The 10,000-nt window shown below is 44.2% G+C and overlaps 1 protein-coding gene across 2 annotated transcripts in view; it reads left to right on the top strand.

Moving 5' to 3' along the window:
* zgc:153372 (uncharacterized protein LOC767695 homolog) overlaps window positions 1-10,000 on the top strand; it is a 74,338-nt gene that overhangs the window by 39,517 nt on the left and 24,821 nt on the right. The window lies entirely within an intron of this gene.

Below are 10,000 nucleotides of genomic sequence, written 5' to 3'. Positions count from 1 at the left end.
CAAGTCGAAGACTTCAGTTAGCTTCCACTATACATGGGTTCTAAATGTTTGTTTTCCCCTGACTGCGCGAAACCAACTGCGCCCAACTGAACCTCTGACTGTTGGAGACCACTGTTGGTAAAAAAATTAGCTCACATGGTTGGATACCAGTGTCTTGGCCCTCCTCACAACGTCGTGTTTACAAACACTCTATAGTCAATGGCTCCACTAGACACAGCAAAACAGCAGGTAACATTCTAAAATATGTAGCCTATTATTTTCTGTGTATTTTTGACGCAACTTGACGTAGCCTCTTACTGCAGATGGGGTCGCCGGCGACCCTATTCCCTTGCTGAAAATGCTTAACTACATCATAACAACATTGCTATGACATTATAGAGTGCCATAGTGCTGCGCTAAGGGGTTAATGTCAAGTTAAGCACTCAGTGTCACAGAGCTGAAGAGGTGTTTTTGCTATAGAGATAGGGGAGGACTCACTTAGGCCCACTGCAGTAGAGCCTGTGCCATTACTTGTAGGTAGGTAGGTTTGTTAATTGAGGAAAATCAGAATTTAAATCAAAATTCTATCAAATATTGCACCAATTGTGAGTTTTATTACACAATATGTGACATGCAGTATATTCTGCAGTCAGCAGCGCATTGGTCTGGCATCAGTTTTTTATACTGTGAAACACAAGTCAGATAGGCATGCAGTTGAATCGCTTCATGTTGCAAGCATTTCATTTAAGGTGAAGGTTCGGAAGAAGATCTTTATTTCCATGTGGTAGCCATCACAAAACAGGGCTGTCGACTTTTGTTTAGAATGCTGGAAAACAGTGAAGAGCGTGCGTGCGTGCGTGCGTGCGTACGTGTGTGCGTGCGCATGGAGGACATCACATGTGACATGAAATGACATGAGACAGCGTGAGCGAGATTTTTGGTTGTGAGCTGGTGGCTACTGGCTTGGTACTACTAGTCTTACCTTGTTAAGTTATATGGTATACTAACTCAATATTTGCAGACACCAGTCAGATGACTTCAGCCTATGTTCCAGCTTCACCAGGTGAACTTCATCTACGGAAAGGGCACATTTACACACACAGCAGTTACCGGTAAACCAAAACCTCATTTGCCATTTTGCACGGCAGTTGGGTGTTCTATTTGTACAGGGAGGTTTTAATTTAGTAAATTGAGGTACCATACGATCAAATCTCATTTCAGTAAATTAGGAATACAACATACAGCAAAGGTTCTCATAATCTCTGATTTTTATTATTTGTGGGGGGCTAATAGATGCCTTTTACTTTACTGCAGTGTCATGAACCAACCAGTGGTCTTAATCTGTAAGACATGCCATCTATTGTGAATTTGCTGTTTCCAGAGTGGCAATGACCAGGTCGTAATGCATTGCTAAAAGGCTCTGTGTAATGTGTAATACTGTTGTAGAAAAGAGTTCTCAATGACTACTACAACATTCTACAACATTCTGCAGGCGGAACAGTGGACATTATGGGTCCACAGTACAGTACGTGTTTGGATTTTAGCAGGCTGGCATTTACTATAAAACGCATGTGACTCCCCAGTCAGGTAGCCCTCTACTACCAATGACGACAAAGGCTTGGAAACATGTCTGATTGGATGGTGTACACCAGTAACAGCTTTTATTCAGCCAATCGCATCACATTTTTAGCGCCTCCTGCCACTCCCACTTTTCACCTCTGTCCTGATTTGCCGATGTCTGAGCGTGTGTGCGTGTGTGTGTGTGTGTGTGTGTGTGTGTGTGTGTGTGTGTGTGTGTGTGTGTGTGTGTGTGTGTGTGTGTGTGTGTGTGTGTGTGTGTGTGTGTGTGCGTGCGTGCGTGCGTGCGTGCGTGCGTGCGAGCGTATGTGCCTGCGTTTGTGTGCGTGCGAGATTGCGTTTGTAAATGTGGAGAGGGGGGACAGGGGGTGTCTGTATGTCTAGCTTTGGGTTAGTCTGAAATCTTCCACTACAACTACTACTACTGCTGTTGTGGGTGGTTGTAGAGTAAGACTGTGTGTGTGTGTGTGTTGGCGCGTGCACGTGTGGAGAGGGGTAAAGGGTGGTTTATGCCTCGAGATCAGCGTCACTGCATCATGATGCAGTGAGCCGCGCAGTTAACGGAGTGAAGCCCCCCCCCATCACGCAGGTACTCTGGGGCACCTCCCCGAAATTGTGTCTCGACGCAGGGAGCGACGGCGTGAAAGGGCGAAAATGGGTCTCTGATTGGTCCTCTCGACCAGCCTGCTCTGTCCTCGAGTCGAGAACAAGCGCTACTTCCTTGTTCTAACCTTCGTCGGTCTACGGACTGTGAGCTCTTCATTAAATAAGTTGCCCGTGCTTTGTTATTTGATTTATTTACACGAACCAAAGACAACACATGCGCTTGCAAGTTACGACGCTGAAGTTATTTGGACAGTTGAACAGTGGTTCCGAGGTCGAGGAAACATTCCGCTTCGTCCTCGACAAATGAGCCACTTCTTTGTTCCAAACTACCACTGTGGCTGCCAGTGCGATCAAACATGCACGTGATATAAAGATTTAATGTTTCATTTTCATTCTCGTCGAGTTTGTGATGCTAAAAAACAACCGACACGTCTAGTTTACTCTTTGTATTGAAGGCAGTTTCAGCGTGGAATGACATCGCGCAGACCGTGCTTCAAAACAGGGCATAAACCAAAATTAACTGCATCATGGCTGCGACAAGCTCACTCTGTGGCACAAGTAGGAAGCATAACCCGCCCTCAACAGGGGATGTCTGAGACTAAGACTGTGTGTCTATCTGTCTGTGTGTCTGTCTTCATCTCTGTGTTTGTGTGTGTGCATATACACGTATGCGTGAGTATTTGCGGTTGCATCAGTTGTCATTCACTCTCATTTGAGTGAGGTTGGCAGGGTTAGAATCGACCAGATTGGTTCATTCATGGTCATTCATTCAAACACAGACATATCTGCTGGTGGGTGTAGATCAGTGCACTGAGCTCAGCTTGCAGTTCAGTCTTTAATACACAGAATATTTGAAATTACTATATAACATTTTGGTGATCTTTGCACTACCTACATTTTATACAGAAAATAGACTTCGTATCCATTTTCTCCTGCCAATCATACATGGCGTGCAAGGGTCAATATGCCTGCATAGTACACTACAAACCATATCGGACCGTATCTGGCCAGAAAACTATTGTAGAATCCCATGTTGTCACCTGCAGTGATTCTGGTATGAAAGAGTCTTATTGTCTTATTGTTACATGTCAAGTTTAAAGGTGTACTATATAATATTTTTAGTAGTTCATTTCCAGAATGTATGCTGCCCATTCATAAAGGTTACCTATTTCATGAATAATAACCACCACCATCAAATTCTAAGTATTCATTTTGACTGGGAAAATGTCACTTTTCATACACGAAAAGGGGGATCTTCCCCATGGTCTGCCATTTTGAATTTCCAGAAATGGGCATTTTTAGCTGCAAAACGTATTGTACGTACTATGTCACATTAGTCGATATTAGTTTATCATTTAGTAAATATTCACGAAAAGATCAAAATTGGGAACATACAGCACAGTTTCAATGAGCAGCATAGATGCAATATCCATTCTGACCACCATCCTACACAGTGCACCTTTAAAGCTGTTGGTTGGTGGGTGTGTGGGGTGATGGGCTGTCACGTTAAATCACGAGACGGGACTGGGGGGATGATGCAGACAGACAAGCAGAGGTGTGTGGTCAAGGAGTCAGTGTCGGTCGGATCGATGGCTGGTGGTTTGACTGAGCAATGGGAAAGTGTGGCGGGGTCAAAAGGCGTGTGCATGCAAGCCTGCCCGGGGTCAATCCTGTAGCTCGTCTCATTCCGGATTGGTTGGATTGGGGGCAGGGTTGCCAGATGAAGCTGATGATTTTCAGCCCAAGACATGCTTAAAACCCACCTGAAAGCACTAAATCCTACCCAATTCTATTGATTTCTATGGCCATTTTTTTTTTCCTGCTAAGTACCATTTTTACCCGCAGACGGCCATCCCAAGCAGCCCAATTGGGTGGGAAACCTCCCAATCTGGCAACACTGATTGGGGATGGCATGGGGATGCAGGCACTAGTAATTAGCCAAAGGCTAAAAGCCTCCATTCTTTGGGTCGCTGCACTCACTTTCTATTCAATTTAATTACGAAGATGCATTATTGGCATGACAAAAATGTTTGCATTATTGGCAAAATTTACTGAATACAATATTGTTGAACGGGTGAGAAACAAGGCTGTGTGTGTGTGTGTGTGTGTGTGTGTGTGTGTGTGTGTGTGTGTGTGTGTGTGTGTGTGTGTGTGTGTGTGTGTGTGTGTGTGTGTGTCTTTGTCTGTGTCTGTGTCTGTGTCTGTGTGTGTGTGTCTGTGTGTGTGTTAAATTTAGCTCTGTGAGAGTTAGAATTCTGAATTGAAATTTGCTGTGCACACACGCACGCACGCACACACACACACACACACACACACACACACACACACACACACACACACACACACACACACACACACACACACACACACACACACACACACGCATGCACATAGACACACACACACACACACACACACACACACGCATGCACATAGACACACACACCACCATTATGACCAGCACCAGCACCACCACAACCCCTACAGTGCCTTCAATAGACCCACTGCTGTGGTCCAGTTGTGGGAAGTTTTGCAATGTGTGGGGCTCCCTATATGAAATCTGTCTGCAGGGGTTTAGTTGAGTAAGAGGTTATATGCCTGGTCCATTTAAGATGATGTGCATTTGACAGCGGCTTTTTAGCCTGTGGAAAATCAGAAGTTCCTTTATATCAAACAGGGGCAACGTTTTAAAAATGTAAATGTTGACATTTCAAACCTGGAAATAAATGACTAAATAATTAAATACTAGAACTTAAAGAATGTAGATATTCATGTTTGTAGCCATGTAAGTTAATTTGTCCCTAAACCAGTTGACAACCTGAATGGAAATAAACAAACCTACACATAGGATGGGTAAACAACCACAATAGAACGAGACAAGAAGTACACAGATTTAATTATTACACTGTTTTTAATTACCAAGTAATGTTTTCTTTGATAAGTCAAACCCAAACTCATTTAAAATACCTTAAAGGTTCAGCTGTAGCCTACAGTGTAGGACTCTTGTTAACTTAGGCCCTTATGTATTATCTTTTGACTGCTTTAGTTGATGAAAATTTAATTCTTTCAGTGGTGTGATGCAGTAGACAGTAGGTTAAGATAGCAATTCCTATGTTTTGTGTTTATGTTTTGGGGTTGTTGTCTTAAATTAGTATCTATGCTGTAATGTTGGTCCAGACTCTCTTGGAAAATACATTTTACTCTGATATATAAATATCCTCCTTGTCATCCTTAGTATTTTGCCTACAAATTGTGTTTTTTTTTCACGTATGGCGATGGCTGTTCTGCTTGTCGCGACTGGCGAGATTGGTTGGTCACACACACAGAGAGACACACACACACACACACACACACACACACACACACACACACACACACACACACACACACACACACACACACACACACACACACACACACACACACAGACACACACACACTAGTCGGTTGTATTAGGTGCTGCTGATTCTATTCAGTCTGGAATGAGGGGATGAGACGAACCCCCACCACAACCACCACCCCCACCACCACCACCACCACAATCACCAAGCCTTTTCTTTTGCGTCTCGTTCACTATGCTTTTCTTCTGATCCAAGGTTTTTTTTCTCTTTCGCTTGACTTCACCCACTGATCGGAGAGCTCACTTGTGGTGGTGGTGGTGGTTTTGCGATTTTATTAACAATTGACATGGAAATGAGAAGGGGGGGTGTTGGAGCGGGGGGGATTGGGGAAGGCAGAGGGGAAGGTAGGAGGAAGGAGCGGAGGAGGAGTGGAGGGGTGCAGAAGAGAAGGGTGGAGAGGTGGAGGGGTGCAGAAGAGAAGGAGTGGAGGAGGAGTGGAGAGGTGACGGGGTGCATAAGAGAAGGGGAGTCTCCCATAAACTTGATCTGCTCCTGAATGTGGCTCAGTATTGCGTATTGCGACTCGGCTGGGCTGCCTGGCCTGACCCTACGCTACGCTACGCTGCTGGCTTAAGACTGGGCTGCCAAGGCCCGGAGAGGCAGACACAATAGGCACAAATGAAAAGCAAGCACATTCCTGCACCACACACAAAGAGAAGGGTTTGGGGGTTGGGGTGTGGGTGGAAGATGGAAGGAGGGAGGGGGGAGGGGGAAGATAGCGGGTGAGGGAGAGATGGAGACGAAGAGAGGGTTCAGATATAGAGAGAGAAGGTGAGAAAGAGAGGGGAGAAAAGAGAGAGAGAGAAGGTGGGGAACGGTGGTGAGGTAGAGGGAATTAAAGAGCGAGTTCATATTTATATTTCAACAGATCTGCATGTTTGTCCGATCACATACTCCTTCTTCCTCATGTTTGTAGATTTTGTTGAACATGAGAATGCTTGGGGCATTGTGTGTTTTTCTACGAGATTTAGAATAGCTCATATTTTCATTTCATAGTTTTTTTTCTTTTTGATGTCAAGCGTTTGATGTTAAATACCCACAGCGTTGCATTGCCTTTCGTTTTACATTCTCCCAAGATCACTGCGGGGCACCAAACAGAACGAGTGGGTTATTACTGCACTTTTTAATCTACTGGGGGAAACAGGATTGAGGAAAAACTCCCTTTTAGTTTTGCTGGAATTAGGGGGGAAATGTAAATGTACATGCATAATGTACATGCCCTATACAGTATCCCAACTAACCAAGAAACGTAATTTCAATTCTTTGTATGACCAGTGCATGTAAAGGAATTGACAATAAAACCGACTTGACTTTACTTGACTTGAACTATGTGACTGTTTCTTTGAGTGAAAATTGATTCATATTTACAAACAACCTTATTTACAATGTCAACCTTGAAGTAACCTTGTGTCTGTGCTGTTTATTATTGGCTGCCACATTGGTGTCTGTCCTCTCATTAGTCTGTGTGGTATTGAAAATGGGGAAGTGCACTCGACACCCAATAATGCGCTGCACTGGGTGCTTAGCTATGTCAAAATGAAAATCAAAGTCTTGAAGAACCACTCAACAGATTTGGCTTTCATTTTTTCATTGCCTCATAAACCTTTTGGGTGAAACACTTCCTTGAGATTTGGATTAATCGCCATCCATCACCATCTCACACTGAGGAAGGGTTCCATCCCAAAATGTTGATGTTAAAAAATGAAAAACGAATCTGTTAAGTGCTTCTTTATTTATTACTTTTTCAAGTCTGTGTTATACTTATTTGTCCAACTTGGTGGTGAGCCATTCAAGAACTAGGCAACTTCATGTACATCTCTTACCACAAACTACAGTGTGTGCAGATATGAGGAACACCTTGAGGAACACGTGTTGATAGTGGAGACAGGAGATCATGGAAGGAGGTGGCAAAGGAGCTGTAGAGGGTTAGTGTGCTGGCATGAACGGTGGAGAAGTATATGCCTGGCTTTGCATGTGGAGCAGGGGTGGGGAACCTTTTTCATTCGAAGGGCCACTTCAAATTGCTCCAAAAGGGCCGTAAAAGTCCTCTAAGATGTCGTCCTATGAACACAAACCAGGATTTCGCCCTGCACTTTAGGCCTATATTGAAGGCAGCCACCTTCACAACAGACCCCACCTTCTTTATGTCTCCTGAATATAGCTTAATTGTATTGCAAATGGAATTTCTAAGATTCCTTTATAAAATATGTCATATTTCATATGAAGCTGCATAACACTGAAAGTATGTCGGGGGCTGGATAAAATGGCTTCAAGGGTCGCAAGCGGCCCTCGAGACATAGGTTCCTCACCCCTGATGTAGATGTTACTGAGACACCTTTGAATGCAGCAGGCCCATCCTTTTACTCCATTGTTCCTAGTGTGTTGTCTGTGGCACACTTCACAACCAGCCTCTGCCTGTTATTTAAATGCTGGGCCCTATTCACTGCTGTTCAACAAGCTGAGCTTAATGTGAAAACAAAACTGACCTGGGGAGACTCCCCTGTGTGTAGATGAAACCCCCCATGATGGGTATACGCTGTGCTGGTTGTTTGATGCTTATTTGTATTGTCTCCTCTTCAGGCTGAGGTGTAGATGGGAAAGCACACAGCTCACTTCCTCACATGCCTCTCACTCTGCACTGTAAATAAAAGACAAGATTCTCATTTTCCATTGTGGGGACACTCATAATCATTCTCTGAATATGTAGGTGCTTTGAAAAATGCCTTTATTGTTATAGGACAGTGTCAGAGGGACAGGAAATGAAAGAGAGAAAGGAGGAAGGCTCGGCAAATGACCTCGGGCCGGAATCGAACCCGGGTCGCCGGTGTAGCAAGCGAGTGCCCAGCCGATTGAGCCACGGCTGGGCCAGAACTCCCAAGGTTTTCTAAAGAGTTTCTTCAAGGGTTCCTCGGCAGAGGCGAACTGAAGAAGCCCTTAACTCTTTCCCCTATAACGACGAGTTTTGACAATCCCCCCTCCGTATCCTTAATGACAAGTTTTGGAGACTCTCTCTGTATTTGACGAACCTATGAACGGCTTCCAGGTTTTTTCCAGAAGTTATATGTCTATGTTTGAGTGTGTGTGTGCGTGCGTGCGTGTGTGCGTGTATGCGTATGCGTGCATGCTTGTGCGTGTGTGTGCACCTAATACAACCGACTGGTGTGTGTGTGTGTGTGTGTAGTATGTGTGTGTGTATATGTGTGTGCGTGTGTGTATGTGTGTGTGCGTGTGTGTGTGTGCATTTGTGAGATCACTCTGGCACAGCTCATGCAGAGCCAGTGGTTGCTGTGGGCAGGCTTGGCACACATAGTTTATTCTGTACAGTGGTGGGCAGGCCAAGGGAAAGTGGTGTTTGGCCAGCACTCTGGCAGAGGCTATTACCCTCCTGGGGTATACCACACGGGCACGAAAGGAATGTTGGGGAGGATGGAAGTTTGAAAAAAAAATGTTGACCTCCATAGAATATAATGTGGAATTTAAGAGCCTTACGTTATGAGAGCTCTGGTGCAGTGCACTAATATGCAGGTACTAGTATATACGATCAACATTGCCCATGGGAACGAGTCTAGTCTGGGTCATTTTTCAACCCTTCCATGTCTCTCCCTCCCATAGCTTTCCTGTCAACTCTCACGCTATTGAATTCCAATAAAGGCAAAAAATGATAGTGTTATAAAAAAGTTTTTTTTTCAGAATGGTCAGCTAACATACTGTAATACATTGGTGCCTGATGTTGCGTTGTGCAGCATTGGCCCTGGCGCCTGGAGCTGCATTACGCAACATTCAGGCTAATGAGATTTGAGACAACTTTATTAAATATCTCAGTTTGATTGAGATGAATGAACACATTCTAATGAAAGATGAGGGTCTTAGCATTTAAATGCAACTTAGGGCATATTTTTATGTGCTTCAGAAGCTGAGATATTTAGGTTTTTATAGGCTGAGGGCAGCTTTTCTTAAAATGGGCTCAGGCATTCAGCACCCTTTTTTGCAGGTGCCTTAGGCGTCAATGGGTTAATAATACACATACCAATCTCTCGTGCTCTAAATTAGCACCAGCCAACCGGCCAAATGCTGGTGAAATTTCAGTTCGGCTAAAAAATACCAACTAGCCACTTTGACCCATTAGTGAGTGTGTATTTGGCTAGTGAGAATAACATCTACAAGCCATTTTGGCTGGTGATGAAAAAAGTTAATTTAGGGCCCTGCCAATCACTAATATGCTTTCTAGTGTATATGGAAACACTAGCGCAGCTGGACATGGCTGTGGAGGCCATAGCCACTCTGTCGTCTTGGTGTGGCACACTGGGCCATCACACTCTGCAATGCAGTGGAAACTAAGGTAACACTCTCTATGAAGCCCATATCTATAGCGCATTATGAGCGCATTTATAACAATTTATAATGCGCATCATAATTAATCATAGTGCATCTTGACA

Source organism: Engraulis encrasicolus, chromosome 8, assembly GCF_034702125.1.
Source record: "Engraulis encrasicolus isolate BLACKSEA-1 chromosome 8, IST_EnEncr_1.0, whole genome shotgun sequence".
Lineage (NCBI taxonomy): Eukaryota > Metazoa > Chordata > Actinopteri > Clupeiformes > Engraulidae > Engraulis > Engraulis encrasicolus.
Note: the sequence above shows the minus strand (reverse complement) of the source record. Positions and strands in the feature narration are given on the sequence as shown.